Source organism: Phyllobates terribilis, unplaced genomic scaffold (assembly GCF_046119375.1).
Source record: "Phyllobates terribilis strain yellow unplaced genomic scaffold, ASM4611937v1 Scaffold_1__5_contigs__length_1240528914, whole genome shotgun sequence".
Lineage (NCBI taxonomy): Eukaryota > Metazoa > Chordata > Amphibia > Anura > Dendrobatidae > Phyllobates > Phyllobates terribilis.
Window position 1 is genome coordinate 14404128 of NW_027362761.1, and position 17427 is coordinate 14421554.

A 17427-nucleotide genomic window follows, 5' to 3' on the forward strand; every position below is an offset into this window, starting at 1 on the left:
GGTGATAGGTATAAACGTATGGCTGACAGAAAACGCTTGCCAGGTCCAGACCTAAATGTGAATGACTTTGTGTGGTTGTCTACCAAGAATATAAGATTGAAAGTTCCTTCTTGGAAGCTGGGACCTAGGTTTATTGGTCCCTACAAAATTACCGCCATCATTAACCCAGCAGTGTTTCGTCTTGAACATCCTCGGGCCCTTAAGGTTCACAATGTGTTCCACAGGTCCTTACGCAAAAGGTATGTAGAACCTTTTGAGCCCTCACCTTTATCACCGCCCCCAGTAATGGTTGATGGTAATTTGGAGTTTGAGATTTCGAGGATAGTAGATTCTCGTCTCCAACGTCGTTCTCTGCAATACTTGGTGCACTGGAAAGGCTATGGTCCGGAGGAGAGGACGTGGGTTTCAGCGTCAGAGGTGAACGCTCCTAGATTGGTTCGCTATTTTCACACCTCTTTTCCTGAGAAACCCGGTCCTGAGTGTCCGGAGGCCACTTGTAGAGGGAGGGATACTGTCACGGGTGTGTCAGAGGTGACAAACAGTCACCCTGTAGTGGTTTGCAGGAGATCTCCATGTTTGGCAATGCAGACAGGTGCCTAGATAGGAGGCTGTCTTCAGGACCCAGCGACTACCTCCCTTTAGTCTGGGTGTATATATACCTGGTTAGTCTAGGTGGGCATCGCCGGCTATACTCATTTCTACTTGGAACTTGGCTGAAGCAGCCTCACGTCCTTTCTGGAGTCTTTAGTCTGTGTGCCCTGTTGGAGTTCTTCTAAAAGCTAAGTTGTTATTCCCCTGTGTTGTCTTCCCTTTTGTCTTTAGAGTGCTAGCGAAGGTTGACTAGTGCTCATCTCCTTCCACCCCCAGCTATAGCCTTACGCCGGGGATAGTAGGGTGAGGCACGTGATCGGCAACAGCTGCGGAAGCTGTATAGGGACGTTAGGGGGAGACAGGGTGACGCTAGTCCAGATTAGCAGGTCACCTCTTCCCCCTTTCCCTAGTGTCTTGGCTCCCTTTCCCTTCTGTTTTGCACTCACACCTGGCATGACAGGTGGGAGGTCATTCACCATATCTCCACCTCAGGGTGTGGTCTGGGCTATTAATAGCCAGCCTTTTGACTCAGGTGTTTTTCAGTGTGTGGAGAAGCTAGCTCCTGAGAGAGAGGAGCTTGTGTTTTGTTTGGTGCTCTGCCAACCCGTCACCCGCAATCTCCTGGGTCCTTAGGGTTCCCTCTGTCCTCTTGTCTCTGGGCCTTTCTTGATGTTCTTGTACCTTTCTTACTTTCCTTTCTGTTCCTTCTTCTCTCTCTCTCTCTCAGGCCCTGGCCTCCTGACAAGGCCTGCCTGGGGAGCAGAGCCCATGCAGCAGCTCTGCTCCTTGTCACTCCTCCTCAGACTGCACAGATTTCCCTTCTCCCTGAACAGACTCCTCTATCTAAGATGGTGCCCACCTTTTATACCTCCCTCTAGCCATGAGCCCATGTGACTAGCAACCAATGGGCTCCTGCCTATGCCCAGAAACCCTCCCCTATCTGCTCCTACACCACTGGGTTTTCCTCCCCCTCCCCACTCCAGCCAGGGACAGAAGCTGTCGTGCCTGCACTTCTGTGGGAGCACCGTTGAGCTGTCCCTCGGAAATGGGGTGTGTGTGGTGCATGCAGCCTAACGAGTCCTGGTCCACACTCCATCCTTACCCGGAAGTGGAATATCACACCTCTGGTTTGAGGTGCAATACCCCTGTAGCAGCCGAGCCCTCAGGGTGTTACATTCCCCCCTGGTAAATCACAGCACGTCCTCGGGCTGGAAAAGAGCAAAAACAACTTAAACATACAAATTTTTAAAGTGCACTTGCATATAAGACATTAACCAAAAACTCATCCCTTTATGGGAGGTACTCTTTTCTTAGAACGTTACTGGCATAAAACATTATAAAATACCTGGCTAATGCCACCGGAACTCTTTTATGAAACAATATATAGAACTTTTGCATTACTGTTCTAGCAGCATATTAAACTTTTCACATTAAAGCATTTTCAAGTGAAACACATTCAAAACATATTCTTGAGTTCTGGCTGCTGTGCAACTTGCGACCAGGTAAAGGTGCAACAGTCCAGTTAATCTTGAGGTAGACGTTGCAGTTTTTGTATAAAACCAGTAGGGAGCGCTTTAAGAAGCGCAACTATTTACAAGGGTGGCCGCTCTCAGTCCTCGGCCAGTGGGGATAGGGGAATGGCTGCTCACAGTCCTCAGCCTGGTTAGGGGTTAGGGACACACAGGTAACTGTCCACATTAGTCCCAACGGGGACCACACTCCACTCAGCAACAGTTTCTATACCCCGACGGGTAACTATATACAGTTCCTTTTACCGTTCATTAGTAACGGTGTCCTCCTGATGCTCCTTCCTCGTAATCTTCAGACCCGTCCGGGCCCTCAGGGTAGTCCATGTCTGGGCGGTACTGCAGTTCCTCCTCCGTTAGACGGTGGACATGGAGGGCGTACAGTCCCTTTGTGCCCTTGTGCCGGGTGTAGGTGACCACGTCACCGGGGTACAGGTCACGTCCGTGATGTCCCTCCGGCAGGTGGCTTTCTACATCTCTCCTGGTGACGAAGACGTCGGTGTCAGCCTCCGGGTCTCTGATGAAGCCCCAGCCGTGCTCCAGCTGGAACTTTACTACGGTCCCGGTGGCTCGGGGACCGCGGATGGCGTGGGGGTCTTGTCGGGCCCTCCTCTTCTGCTCCGCGCTCCGGGCTTGGAGTCGCTCCTCCCTGATGCGCCTCTGCCGCCGCTCCCTTTCAAAGGTGGCCAGCTGTTGATGGCAGCAATCCAGGCGACGGGCTGCTTCCGCCCGGGTCTCCTGGGTGAACCCCATGAGACTCTCGCCGGTGGGATCCCATGCAAACTGGGCATCCTCCAGCGGGGGTGGAGCGATTTTGGCGAGCTCCGGGGCCGGGATCAGAGGCTCGCTCAGGGGTTGTTCTCTCCGGAGACGGGGGTTGACGAACTCCGGTGGCCACTCAAAGGGCAGCCTGTCCGGGCTGGTATGTTGTGCATAGAGGTCCGCGCCCAGGGGTGGCACCACGGGCTTCGGGCGTGTGACAGCGCCCGGGGGCACTCGGCCTTGCGACCCGGCCGGTGGTCGTCTGTTGGTCGCGCCCGGGGATGACACCGCCAAGGCAGGGGGCGCTGGTGAGGCAGCGGCGCCCGGGTTCAGAGGGCACAGCGCGGGGCGGGGCGTGACGACGGTGCTTGCTGCCTGAGGCCTAGCTGGTGGCGGTGGAGGCGTGGTCTCAGGTACAGTCCCTCGGGCTTCGGGTCCCGCAACGGAGGGTGGGGGCAGGCTTGCGGCCTCAGGGCTTGGGGTGGTGTCATCCCCGTTACCTGCCTTGGTCTTGACAGCCTCCTCCGCGGCGTCGTCTGCCACCGCCGGTCCCTCTTCTCCGCGCCCCGCGGCAAGCGTGCTACTCGGTCCTTGCGGGGTCCTCTGCTGGCTATCTTCGTGCTGCCGGGCCAACTCCTCTCTCCACCCGGCAAACACATCCCGCTGCGCCCGGACCATCCTTCTGTTCAGGTCTTCCAGCGCCGCACGCGCGCAGTCCGGGTCTCTAGGCAGCTGGGCCAGCAACTCTGTCAGGCTGCAGGGTGGCTCAGCTTGCAGCAGGCTGCGGGCCAGGGTGCTGGTGGGGTTCGCTGCTCCCTCCATCTCCGGGTGCAGTAGGTCCAGACTGATCCAGGCCGCGCCCGGCCCCACAGTTTTCTTTCCTATCCGCCCCCATGGGGGGTGGTCTTGGGGGCATCTGCTGACAATCACCCTTAGGGGCAGCCCCCCCACGTTGATGGACATTTCCACTGCTGCACTCATAGTTGCTGGGGGCAGGCCCCTTCTTTGGCGCCACTCTGGGACCTGGCCCACGATGGGAGGCGGCTTCCTGCTGTCTTTTGGTGCGCACATAATGGCGTCCGCTCTGCCAGGGCGGGAAAAACGGATGAAGATGGCGGGAAACGGTCCAAGATGGCGTCTGATGGCGGGAATCGGCTACAGATGGCGGGAAACTTCTGGAAATGGCGGGAGACTTCTTTTCAAGGTGCATGTACAATCTTCTTCAGGCACGCAATACCCGTTGGTGGCGGGTTGGTTTGAATCCTGCCGACTACGCCAAAAGTTGACGCGCCCCCTGGGCCAGCGTTGTGGATGCACGTGTGCGGGAGTACCCGGAGCCGGATCGCTGGGGGGTGTAGTCTTCCGTGGCGGTGACCCGGTCCGTGCCCAGGGCGGTCAAACCAGTGGCTATTTTAGTATTATGAAAATTGTCCGACTACGCCACCCGTGGATTGCGGTCAATGGGGACCGCCGCTGCAGGGCAGACCGCTGAGGCTGGTATTATGTGTGCAGCTTAGAATGGGATGACTCCCCACGGGAGGAGTATAGCCTCAGGGCAGTTAGTGTGGAGATGATGGGAGTGATGGTGCGCGAGTGTCCCAGCACCAGTTGTGCTGGTGCGGTGAAGAAGCACAGAGACGTGGGGTTGCAGTTTCCAATGCTTTACTCACAGTTGTTATTCGTGTCAATCCTGCAGGCGATGACTGCCCAAGCCGTGCTGCGTCCACCAGGCAGGGGACTCGACCAACTCCCAGGCAATTCCAGAGCGTGGCACAGGGCTCCCTTCTTTTCCTTTCTCTGGCCGTCCCCACCAGTGACCCACCTTTGTCCAGCTTCCTCGGACCTTCTATTGGCGAAACCTATCTCCGGTTTCCCTGACCCTATATGGTATGCTTTCCTGGTGGATGTAGTGAGGGGTCGCACCAAGATGTGGTCACAACCTCCGGTCTTTGGCTGAGGAATTTGTTGCCTCCACCAATTTGGGTTCCGGTACCCTGCTCTGCCAACCCGTCACCCGCAATCTCCTGGGTCCTTAGGGTTCCCTCTGTCCTCGTGTCTCTGGGCCTTTCTTGATGTTCTTGTTCCTTTCTTACTTTCCTTTCTGTTCCTTCTTCTCTCTCTCTCTCTCTCAGGCCCCGGCCTCCTGACAAGGCCTGCCTGGGGAGCAGAGCCCATGCAGCAGCTCTGCTCCTTGTCACTCATCCTCAGACTGCACAGACTTCCCTTCTCCCTGAACAGACTCCTCTATCTAAGATGGTGCCCACCTTTTATACCTCCCTCTAGCCATGAGCCCATGTGACTAGCAACCAATGGGCTCATGCCTATGCCCAGAAACCCTCCCCTATCTGCTCCTACATCACTGGGTTTTCCTCCCCCTCCCCACTCCAGCCAGGGACAGAAGCTGTCGTGCCTGCACTTCTGTGGGAGCACCGTTGAGCTGTCCCTCAGAAATGGCGTGTGTGTAGTGCATGCAGCCTAACGAGTCCTGGTCCACACTCCATCCTTACCCGGGAGTGGAATATCACACCTCTGGTTTGAGGTGCAATACCCCTGTAGCAGCCGAGCCCTCAGGGTGCTACATTTGCCTCCTACCAGCGTGGAATATTTCCAGCAAACTATGGTACGACGCCATGGTATTAGCACTGCCCCCAGTACAAGTAGCGAAGCCATCCCCAATTTCCTTTTCAGGAATTTTATTTGGTAGACTGAGTGGCTGCCCAAATACATTTTCTCACAAAGGAGCTGACGATAGAGTGGCAGTAGGTGCAAGTTTCTCCAGCCTGTTAGATATTAGAGGGTGAACGGCAGCACATTGGATCAGTGGTTAGCACTGAAGCCTTGCAGTGCTGGGATCCTGGGTTCAAATCCCAGCAAGGACAACATCTGCAAGGACTTTGTATGTTCTCCCCGTGTTTGCGTGTGTTTCCTCTTCAGTAAAAAAGCAGCCATAGAGTGTCCGGGAACCTTCCCACACACTTTTCTTAGCCAGGACTGCTTCTCAGCAGGGTTGGACGGTCCCACCAGAGAATCCTCTGGTGTGCCTTGGCTTCTACCTCAGGAGAGTTCATGATAGCGCTAACTTTGCAGCTGCTATGGGGCTCTTGAGCAGGTGAGAAAGGTTAGCCCTCAGAATCAAATCATCTGGTGGGCACAATGTTTTTCAATCTGAAACAGCTTCTCAGTGGGAGTTGTATTTCACCACAGCCATATTCTTTAGCTCGGTGAAAGGACTGGCATAGAGGGAAACCGTATCTACCCCGGCTGTCATTTCTCCGTCGCCAGGTTCCGCCCATTGTCACACACGACAATGCCTGGCTGTATGTTCAGCGGTGAGAGCCGCAGATCAGGCTGCTGTGTTACAGCTTTCAACAACTCTGCAGCGCTGGGCGGTTTGTCAATTAAGCATTAAGCATAGTTATCTTCAGCACAGCCTGGTGCCACTTGGCCAAGGCAGTGCTGCAGTGCTGTCAGCTTGTGACTGATGTGATCATTACGGAGATGGAGGAGGAGGTGCATGAGCTGAACAATGTGATTACATTGAGGTTAAATTGGTGATGCTGTTTTTTATACTAAAGAAAGATCCTATTGTTTGGTTTTTTTTACGTTATTTTTTAAGACAAATGCATTCGCCGGGAAATGTCATTTTAACATTTTACAACCTTATCTGGCCATGTGGTGTGTGACACATCATTAGACACATGCATACAGTGCTGAAAAGACATGGGAACAGCATGGGGAAGACCTCTGGAAGCATCTCTGACTCCAAGGTCACTGCCTAAAAGTGGTGTGTGACACATCATCAGACACATCCTTTTTTATTTATGATGGAGGGACTCTGAGAGTCATAAAGCCTATTTTTACAGGGACATCAGACGGCCCTTACTATTCTTCAAATGTCAGCAGTCGGCCCTAGCTATTGTTAGAGAGCCATCAGCCGGCTATGCTTTGTTGTTCCCATTATTAACAAGTAGGTCTCCTATACTGTTATTGCGTATCCAGTGACTGCAAGGGCTGCCAAAAATTTGCACGCAACCCAATACCCCATTGAAGAGACATAGAGGAGGGCCTCAGTAAAAAAAATGTTCCCATTGTAAAGGAGCAGGTCTCCTATAGTGGTAATGCCCATGCTGTGACTCCAAGGGCTGCCAAAATTTGGGAAAAACCCCACTAAGAATTTAAAGACACATAGAGCAGGGCCACAGTAACAAGGTACGACATGTTCCCATTAGAAAGGAGAGGGTCTGCTATACAGTTATAGAGTATGCAGTGAGTTCAACGGCTGACCAATTTTATGAAAAAACCCACTAAGAATTTAAAGACACACAGAGCATGGCCACAGTAACAAGTACGACATGTTCCCATTAGAAAGGAGAGGGTCTGCTATACAGTTATAGGGTATGCAGTGAGTCCAACGGCTGACCAATTTTAGGAAAAACCCCACTAAGAATTTAAAGACACACAGAGCAGGGCCATAGTAACAAGGTATGACATGTTCCCATTAGAAAGGAGAGGGTCTGCTATACAGTTATAGGGTATGCAGTGAGTCCAACGGCTGACCAATTTTAGGAAAAACCCCACTAAGAATTTAAAGACACATGGAGCAGGGCCACCGTAAAAAGGTACAACATGTTCCCATTACAAAGGAGAGAGTCTGCTATACAGTTATAGGGTATGCAGTGAGTCCAAGGGCTGACCAATTTTAGGAAAAACCCCACTAAGAATTTAAAGACACACGGAGAAGGGCCACAGTAACAAGGTACGACATGTTCCTATTAGAAAGGAGAGGGTCTGTTATACAGTTATAGGGTATGCAGTGAGTCCAACGGCTGACCAATTTTAGGAAAAACCCCACTAAGAATTTAAAGACACACAGAACAGGGCCACAGTAACGACAAATTCCCATTAGAAAGGAGAGAGTCTCCCATAGTGTTAGCCTATGCAGTGAATGCAAGGGCTGCCAAAAATTTGGAGGCACTTCAATGCCCCTTGGAAGAGACGTGGAGGAGGGCCTCATAAAAAAATGTTCCCATTAGAAAGGAGCGGGCCTCCTATACTTGTAATGCCCATGCACTAAGTGTATGGGCTGACAAACTTTTACCCCTGCGGGGTATACATGAACATACTGTATAAAAAAAATTTTTCACGGGCATCATAAACACCCTTTAAAAAAATTATGTGGGTGTTGAATCACGGACCACGGTCACCCTGGTGATATGGAGGTGGAGGATGAGGAGAAACAGGAGGGCAAGAGCAAATAGACAAAATCAGGAAGCGTATACCCATGTGTGGGTGTGAAAAGGTGCATGGGAATATACCTCCCAAGAAAAGACACTGGATTTGAGTTTATGTTACGCTGCTGTCATTCGGTGGTGTTGAGAAGTCTGGCCAAATCCAGCCCTTGTTCATTTTTATAAGAGTCAGCCTGTCAGCATTTTCAGTTGACAGGCGGATGCGCTTATCAGTTATAATTCCACCAGCGGCACTAAAAACCTGCTCTGATAAAACGCTGGTGGCAGGGCAGGCCAGGACCTCTAAGGCATAGAGAGCCAGTTCATTCCACGTATCCAGCTTGGATACCCAATAATTATAAGGCACAGAGGAATCACGGAGGACGTTGGTACGGTCGGCAAGGCACTCCCTCAGAATCTTCCCAAACTTTGCACTCCTTGTGAGAGTACCCCGCGCCTCAGGGCCTGTGCGATGGGAGGGTCTGAGAAAACTCTCCCAGAACTTTGACAGTGTTCCCCTGTCTCTGCTGGATTGAAGTTGTATCTCTCTCGCCTGTACTCCTTGGTTGTCCAACGAAGTGCGCCCTCTGCCGCCAGCGTTTTCAGATGGAATTTTTTTAATAGTTCAGCAACAAGGGCCTTCTGGTATTGCCCCAGTTTTGTAGACCTGTCTGCCTCAGGAATAAGAGATATAAAGTTCTCCTTGTAGCATGGGTCTAGAAGTGTCACCAACCAGTAATGACTATCACCCAAAATTTTGAGAACGCGAGGGTCATGGGAAAGGCAGCGTAACATAAACTCAGCCATGCGTGCCAGACTACTAACAGGCAAGACTGCAATGCATCCTCTTTGATTGTGAGCAGAGAGCGTTTCAGAAGACAGAGAAGCGGGATGGTGACGCTAATTATGGCGTCATCGCCGCTCACCATCTTGGTGGAGTCCTCAAAGTTTTGGATGATGGTACATATGTCTGACATCCATGTCCACTCCTGAGGTCTTATGTGTGGAGTCTGAACTGAATACCGATGGCCTTGTTGATGCTGGTACTCAACAACTGCCCTCTTCTGCTCCCAAATCCTTCCCAACATCTGCAGTGTAGAGTTCCAACGCGTGGGGAAATCACACACCAGTCTGTGAGCCGGAAGCTGCAAACACTGCTGAAACACTGCAAGGGCGGCGGAAGCTGTAGCTGACTTTCTAAAATGGGCACACAGGCGGCGTACTTTAACAAGCAGATCCGGCAGCTCCGGGTAGGATTTGAGAAACCGCTAAACCACGAGGTTAAGCACATGGGCCAGCATGGTACGTGTGTGAGCTCGCTGTTATGATAGGCTACATGCACTAAGGAAAGACAGGAGATCTGTCCCTACAATAGAACTAAGCTAGATCCCTACGATGTAACAGGGAACCTGATCCTGCGATCAGACCCGCTAAAGTCCTCAGCTAGTCTGAACGAAGACCTATAGATGTGAGGGAGGGATCCCTACAAGAACTAGGGACTGGGAGAAAGATGGACACCTCCTAGCAGAAATTGTAGCAGTAAAAAGACAAACAAACAACATAGAACATAGAGGTCAAAAGACCTAGCTAAACTGACTGAGAAAGGTTACAAAGCACCTGGCTAGCTTAAGAGTAGAAATTACAATGAAGTCCAGCATGGCCAGAAGGGCGGAGCAGGATTAAATAGGCAAAAAAGGTCATGTGACCAGCAAAATAGAAAAAACCTAACAGGAGAGTTCCAACAGTACCCCCTCTTCTATGAGGATCCTCCGGATCCCCTAGGCCCAGGCTTATCAGGAAACCTCTTGTGAAACGCTCTGACAAGTCTGGAAGCAGAAACATCATCCGCCCTCACACATGAGTTATTCTCGGGACCGAAACCCTTCCAAGCGACGAGATACTGCAAACTCCCCCTATACCGTCTAGAATTAAGGATGCGGGAAATTTCATATTCCCCGTCCTCCACCACCGGAGGAACAGTGGCAGTGGCGTCTCTATCTGATACATCAGCTTTTTTCAATAGAGAAACATGAAACACCAGATTAATCTTCCAGGAGGTAGGAACCTCCAACCTAACAGCAGATTGGTTAACTACCTGAAGCACCTTAAAGGGCCCTACAAACTTGGGACCCAATTTTTTAGAAGGAATCCTCAACCGCAGATTCTTAGAGGACAACCAAACCATGTCACCAACCGTAAACAAAACCTCTTGACGTTTCCTGTCAAAGTACCTCTATTTTTTGTTAGCCTCCTGAAGATTACCACGCACATCCGTCCAAACTCTCTCCAAATCACCGGAAAAACTCTCCTCCTCAGGCACAGCCGATACCAATTTGGAGAATGACCCAAAAGATGGATGTCTCCCAGAACAACAAAAAAAAGGCGAACACCCAGCAGAAGAGGATGTATGGTTGTTAAGAGCAAATTCAGCAAGTGGCAGAAACTCAGACCACCCCTCTTGATTGTCTGCCACAAAACAACGCAAGAACTGCTCAACATCCTGATTCTTCCTTTCTGTCTGGCCATTAGACTCAGGATGATATCCAGATGAAAACGACAAATGAACTCCCAACCTGCCACAAAAGGCACGCCAAAAACGAGCCATGAACTGAGGTCCCCTATCAGAAACAATGTCAGTAGGAACACCATGGAGTCTGACAATTTCCTTGACAAAGGCCTTAGCAAGTGTCTTAGCGCAGGGCAGTTTGATGAAGGGAACCAAGTGACACATCTTGCTAAAACGGTCCACGACCACCCAGATGACCGTGAAACCCTCAGAGGAGGGAAGGTCAGTAATAAAGTCCATAGCCAGATGTGTCCAAGGTGCACTATGAACCTCCAGAGGGCAAAGCAACCCCGCAGCAGGAGTATGAGAAGACTTAGATCTAGCACACACAGTACATTGACGCACCCACTTAATGACTTCCTTCTGCCATCCAGGCCACCAAAAACTGCGACCCACAAGTCTCTTGGTCTCAGAAATTCCTGGATGACCTGCCAACCGAGACTCATGACACTCAACAAACAAATCTCTCCTAAAGGTCCTAGGCACAAACAACCTCCCATGGGGAGTGTTAGATGGGGCATTCTCCTGTGCTTTAAGAATCTCATCTTCCAAAACGGAGTCCAATGCAGCAATCACAACACCTTGTAAAATGCTCTCCTCCTCCTCAGCACCGACCATGGGAGAAAAGCTGTGAGACAACGCATCAGCTTTAACATTCTTGGTACCCGGGATGTAAGTAACGGAAAAATTAAACCGCAAAAAAAAAAGTGCCCACCTAGCCTGACGGGCATTCAAGCGCTTGGCAGCATCAAGATAGATCAGATTTTTATGATCAGTGAAACCCTGAATGGGAAATTCAGCACCTTCCAAGAGATGACGCCCGTGTTCAAATGCGAGTTTAATAGCCAGCAATTCCCGATTACCAATATCGTAATTAAGTTCAGTCTCAGAAATTTTTTTGGAAAAAAAGGCACAGGGATGTTCTCCATCCTTGTTTTCCTGAGACAACACCGCACTGACCCCCACAGAAGAAGCATCAACCTCAACCAAAAACAGCTTAGTCACATCAGGCTGCATAAGGATGGGGGCAGAGCTGAACCTCTCCTTTAGAAACACAAACGCTTCAATGGCCTCAGTAGTACACTGAACCGTATTAGCGCCTTTCCTGGTGAGATCGGTCAGTGGTTTAACAATAATAGAAAATTTTTTAATGAATTTTCTATAATAATTGGCGAAACCCAAAAACCTCTGTATCGATTTCAAACCAATAGGCCTAGGCCATTCCTGCACAGCTTGAACTTTCACCGGGTCCATCTCAAAGCCCTCGCTGGAGATAATGTAGCCCAAAAAACTAATTCTCTATACAGCGAACTCACATTTCTCTAGCTTAGCAAAAAGCGAATTGTCAATTAATAACTGTAATACCTCACGTACGCTCCGCCAATGAGACTCCAGATCAGGCGAATAAATCAAAATGTCATCCAAATACACAACCACATTTTTGCCGATCAAAGGTCTAAGGATGTCATTAATAAGATTCTGAAAAAATGCTGGTGCATTGGTAAGACCAAAAGGCATAACCAGATTCTCAAAATGACCCACAGGAGTGTTAAAATCAGTCTTCCATTCATCACCCTCCTTCATGCGCAACAAATTGTATGCCCCCCGGAGATCAATTTTAGAGAACCACTTGGCCCCCACTAACTGGTTAAACAAATCAGGAATCAATGGCAGTGGGTAGGGATTGCGTACAGTAATTTTATTAATCTCGCGAAAGTCAAGACAAGGACGTAAACCGCCGTCCTTTTTTCTAACAAAAAAAAATCCAACAGCCACAGGTGGCTTAGAGAGTCTGATGTGACCGGTGGCCAAGCTCGTCTGTATGTATTCCTCCAAAGCCTTTCTCTCAGGAATAGTAAGATTAAATAAACGACTTTTAGGAAGAGTCGCTCCAGGGACAAATTCAATGGTACAATCATAGTCTCTATGGGGAGGCAAAATTTGCGACTCCTCCTCAGAAAAAAATTTCCAAAAATCCTGAATAGGTACAGGTGATTCCTCTTTATCCACAGCAGCAATGCCCCCGTTACACTTGTCATAACACTTAGGGCTCCAGGACTTAATTTCATTAGTAGACCAATCCAGTACAGGATTGTGCAATTTTAGCCAGTGTAACCCCAAAACTACTGGAGAAGGCAAATTATTTAATACTACCAAATCCAAATTTTCTTGGTGAATACCATTAATAGTGAGGGGAAATTCATAAACCTTGTGAGTAACACATTTCAAGGGAGAGCCATCGACAGAAACCACGGCAATAGGGGATGACAAAGGTTTGGGTTTTAATTTAAGTTTTTCCAAGAATCCCCCATCAATCACATTTAGAGTAGAACCACAATCCACAAATACCCGAAATTCAATTAATTCTTCCTGAGCTGCAGTAGTAGCAGAAAGAAATACTCCCTTAGTGTTTAAACAGGCTATACGGGCGTAACTGACCTTTTTTTTTTTCTTTGTGCATACAAAGCACACAGTTCTTAATGAAATGGGCAGATTTTCCGCAATAAAAGAACAAACCTTCAGAAAACCTGCGGTCTTTTTCCTGAGAGCGGGGTGACATCGCCCCAATCTCCATCGGCTCTCCAATGTCAGTACAGACCCTCTCAAGACTAGGAGCTGACATGGCAAAGGATTTACTCTCATTAACCCTTGCACACAGTCTCCTGTCCACCCGTATAGCTAATTGCATTGCCTCCTGCAAGTTTCCAGGTGTAGGATAAGCAATAAGCAGATCCTTAACCCTTTCACCTAGCCCAGCAAGAAACAAACTTTTCAGAGCTGAATCGTTTCACCCCACCTGAGCAGACCACCGACGGAAGTGAGTACAATAATTTTCCACATTACCTGATCCCTGCCTCAAAAGTCTCAATTCCATCTCAGCTGATGAGACACGATCAGGATCATCATACAACAACCCCAAAGCAGAAAAAAACTATCCACTGATCTAAAGCACGGATCACTAGGTTGGAGAGAAAAGGCCCATCCCTGAGGTTCTTTGCGCAAAAGTGACATTATGAACCCTATGCGCTGTGATTCATCACCAGAGGATCTGGGTCTCAAACGAAAATACAATAAACAAGCATTTTTAAAGGTAAAAAAATCTTGTTGTTCACCAAAAAATAAATCAGGCAATCGTACCTTTGGCTCCACAAAATGCGCTCCAGAACAGTTACTCACGTATTGTTGGAGCTCGGCCACCTCCAGAGAGAGTCCCTGCAGGCGTTGAGCCAAATCCTGAACCGACACCATGATGGAAACTGGAGGTCTTTCCTTAGAGATATATTTGGGCTGGACTTACTGTTATGATAGGCTACAAGCACTAAGGAAAGACAGGAGATCTGTCCCTACAATAGAACTAAGCTAGATCCCTACGATGTAACGGGGAACCTGATCCTGCGATCAGACCCGCTAAAGTCCTCAGCTAGTCTGAACGAAGACCTATAGATGTGAGGGAGAGATCCCTACAAGAACTAGGGACTGAGAGAAAGATGGACACCTCCTAGCAGAAATTGTAGCAGTAAAAAGACAAACAAACAACATAGAACATAGAGGTCAAAAGACCTAGCTAAACTGACTGAGAAAGGTTACAAAGCACCTGGCTAGCTTAAGAGTAGAAATTACAATGAAGTCCAGCATGGCCAGAAGGGCGGAGCAGGATTAAATAGGCAAAAAAGGTCATGTGACCAGCAAAATAGAAAAAACCTAACAGGAGAGTTCTAACACTCGCCTCGCCTCAGAGCCGCCACCAGGTTCCGGCCATTGTCACACACGACCATGCCTGGCTGTAGGTTCAGTGGTGTGAGCCACAGATCTGCCTGCTCTTTCAGAGCTGTCCACAACTCTTCAGCATTGTGCGGTTTTTCACCTCAGCATATTAGCTTCAGCACAGCCTGTTGCCGCTTGGCCGAGGCAGTGCTGAAGTGCTTCCAGCTTGTGACTGATGTGGTCATTTCAGAGATGGAGGCTGAAGAGGAGGAGAAGGCTGTGGAGGATGAGGTGCAGGAGCTGTAGACCGTGGGGGCAACCCTGATTGACCTAGGGCCCTCAATTCTTGGCGTCGGGAGGATGTGTTCCGTCCCAAGGTCCGACTGGGTCCCGGCTTCCACTATGTTAACCCAGTGTGCTGTCAGCGAGATGTACCGTCCCTGCCCACAAGCACTTGTACACGTGTCCGTGGTTAGGTGGACTTTACCGGTAACTGCGTTGTTGAGAGCACGGCTAATGTTTTGGGACACAAGCTTGTGTAATGCGGGGACAGCACACCGGGAGAAATAGTGGCGGCTGGGGACCGAGTACCGAGGGACGGCCACCGCCATCAGGTTGCGGAATGCTTCCGTCTCCACGAGCCTAGAAGGCAACATTTCGAGCGCAAGCAGTCGTGAAATGTGAGAATTTAGTAGTGTGGCCTGTAGGGCATTGATTGCATATTTGCGCTTGCGTTCCAAGGACTGGGGTATGGACAACTGAACGCTGCGCTGGGACAAGGACATGGACGTTCTTCCTGATGCTGCTACTTGAGAGTGTGCAATGACAGGTGCAGGGCCGTAGGCGTCTTCTCATGCACCATGGACAGGGGATTAGCTTGCATGCACAACAGCGGAAGAAGCAATGGTGCCACCCGCAGACACTGTTCCTGGACCCTGGGGTTCGGCCCACAAAATTGGGTGCTTTGCTGCCCTGTGCCTGATCATGCTGGTGGTGGTCAGGCTGGTCGTTTTGCCACCCCTCCTGATGCTGACCTGGCAGGTGGTGCAAATGGCCTTTTTGGGGTTATCGGCAGAGTCTTTAAAAAACAACCAGACTCGGGAAGACCTAACAGTTGTACTGGCAGCTTCCTTCGTGTTGGTGTTACGGGGAACGGTTGCCTGCCTTCTGTCTGCGGCCATCACACTGCTTCTTCCTGCCTGTTGGGGTGCTCTGCCTCCCTCCCCGTGTGCTGCTGTCCTTGCTCTGCATGTCCTCCTGCCAGGTTGGGTCAGTTACTATATCATCCACCACCTCGTCTTCCACTTCCGCACCCTGGTTCTCCTCCTGACTTTCTGGCAATTGTGTCTCATCATTGTCCACCTCTTGTGACACTTTCCCACCGTCGCCTTCGTGTGACCGTGGCTGCTCAAATATTTGGGCATCGCTACACGCGATCTCCTCTTGCCACGCTTCAAGTGGACCGGGCGAGAGGCCCGAATCTATAAATGGAAAAGTGAACAGCTCTTCAGAGTGTCCAAGTGTGGGATCAGTTGTCTCTGGGTACTTGGTATGGTGGGAGGAAGGAGGATCAGGGTGAGGAATATGCGGTCCAGACTCATGGCTACTGAGACTTGACCGTGTGGAAGACAGGGTGGTGGTGGTGGTGGCTAAGTGACTGGAAGCATTATCCGCTATCCAACAAACAACCTTTTGACACTGCTCTGGGTTCAATAGTGGTGTGCTGCGGTCCCCTAGAAATTGGGACAGGAAGGTCAGGCGAAAAGATGTGGGTGTTTGTTGTGGCACAATTTTGGCTTGCCCATGGCCTTGTCCTCGGCCTCTGCATGCACCATTACCATCACGTCCAGTTCCCCGTCCCTTGCCACATGCCTTGCCCATTTTAAATGGAGGACAGTATCTTCCACGCTCACTACAAATGACTGAGTTTGGAGCGAACTTACAGTGGTGTTCAAAAGTACTGCATAGGTGTGAAGAAAACTATATATTTCATACTTCTGCATCTCTACAGTGAAACTGGTGGAACATATATGTTTTTGTAATCCCTCATTGTATGCCATGCTCATTTTTGAATGTCCCAAGTGTATAAATTGTTATGGTATGCACATTTTTGATAATTTTTATACAGCATAACCATACCTACACCAGTACAGTGTGTAGAATGGTGAACAGGTTTCTAAGTTCATTAACTTCCAATACAAGTTCACACAGACTTAAATTTTACTTTTTAAGATTTATTATTTTTTATTTAATTCAGAGTCCTGAAAAGGGCCTTTTGAGTGCATCTTTAGCTTCTAATACTTTATTGGCCAGCCTTTGCTCTTGAGCACCAACTTGCATCTCTGTGGCATTGAGTGAACAAGCTTCTGCAGATGTTCACGAGTGATGATGTGGTTCCAGGCCTCTATCAGAGACTCAATCAACTCTCTCTTGGTCCTTGGCTGTTTTTTAGATATCTCTATTGATACCTTGTGCCACAAATTTTCAATTGGATTGAGGTCCGGGGACTGGGCTGGCCAGTCAATAGTAGCCACCTTGTTCTTTTTTTTCCATTCCGTTACTGTCTTAGCTCTGTGACAAGGAGCATTATCATCCTGGAAGATATAATCCCCTGAAAACAGGTGTTGAGCAGAAGGCAGCATTTTCTTATTAAGGATGTCTATGTATTTTTTTGCATTAATCATACCCTCCACAATATGAAGCCTTCCAACACCATTGGCTGCCATACAGCCCCAGACCATTACTTTCATCGGATGTTTCACAGAGAAGCTCAAACACTCTGGCTTGTACTCTTCATGTGGAAACCTTCTCACATAAGACTTGCCATCATTTCCTAAAATGCAAAAAGTGCTTTCATCACTAAATAGCACTTTTTCCCACTCCTCCTTCCTCCATTTTGAATATTTCAATGCCCACGGTTTTCGCCTTTGTCTTTGTATGGCTGTCATCAATAGCTTCTTTCGGGCCTTGCACCCTCTCAATCCTGCTTCCAAACATCTCTTCCTAACAGTTGATGTTGATACCTCAATATTGCACTTTTCTTGCCATT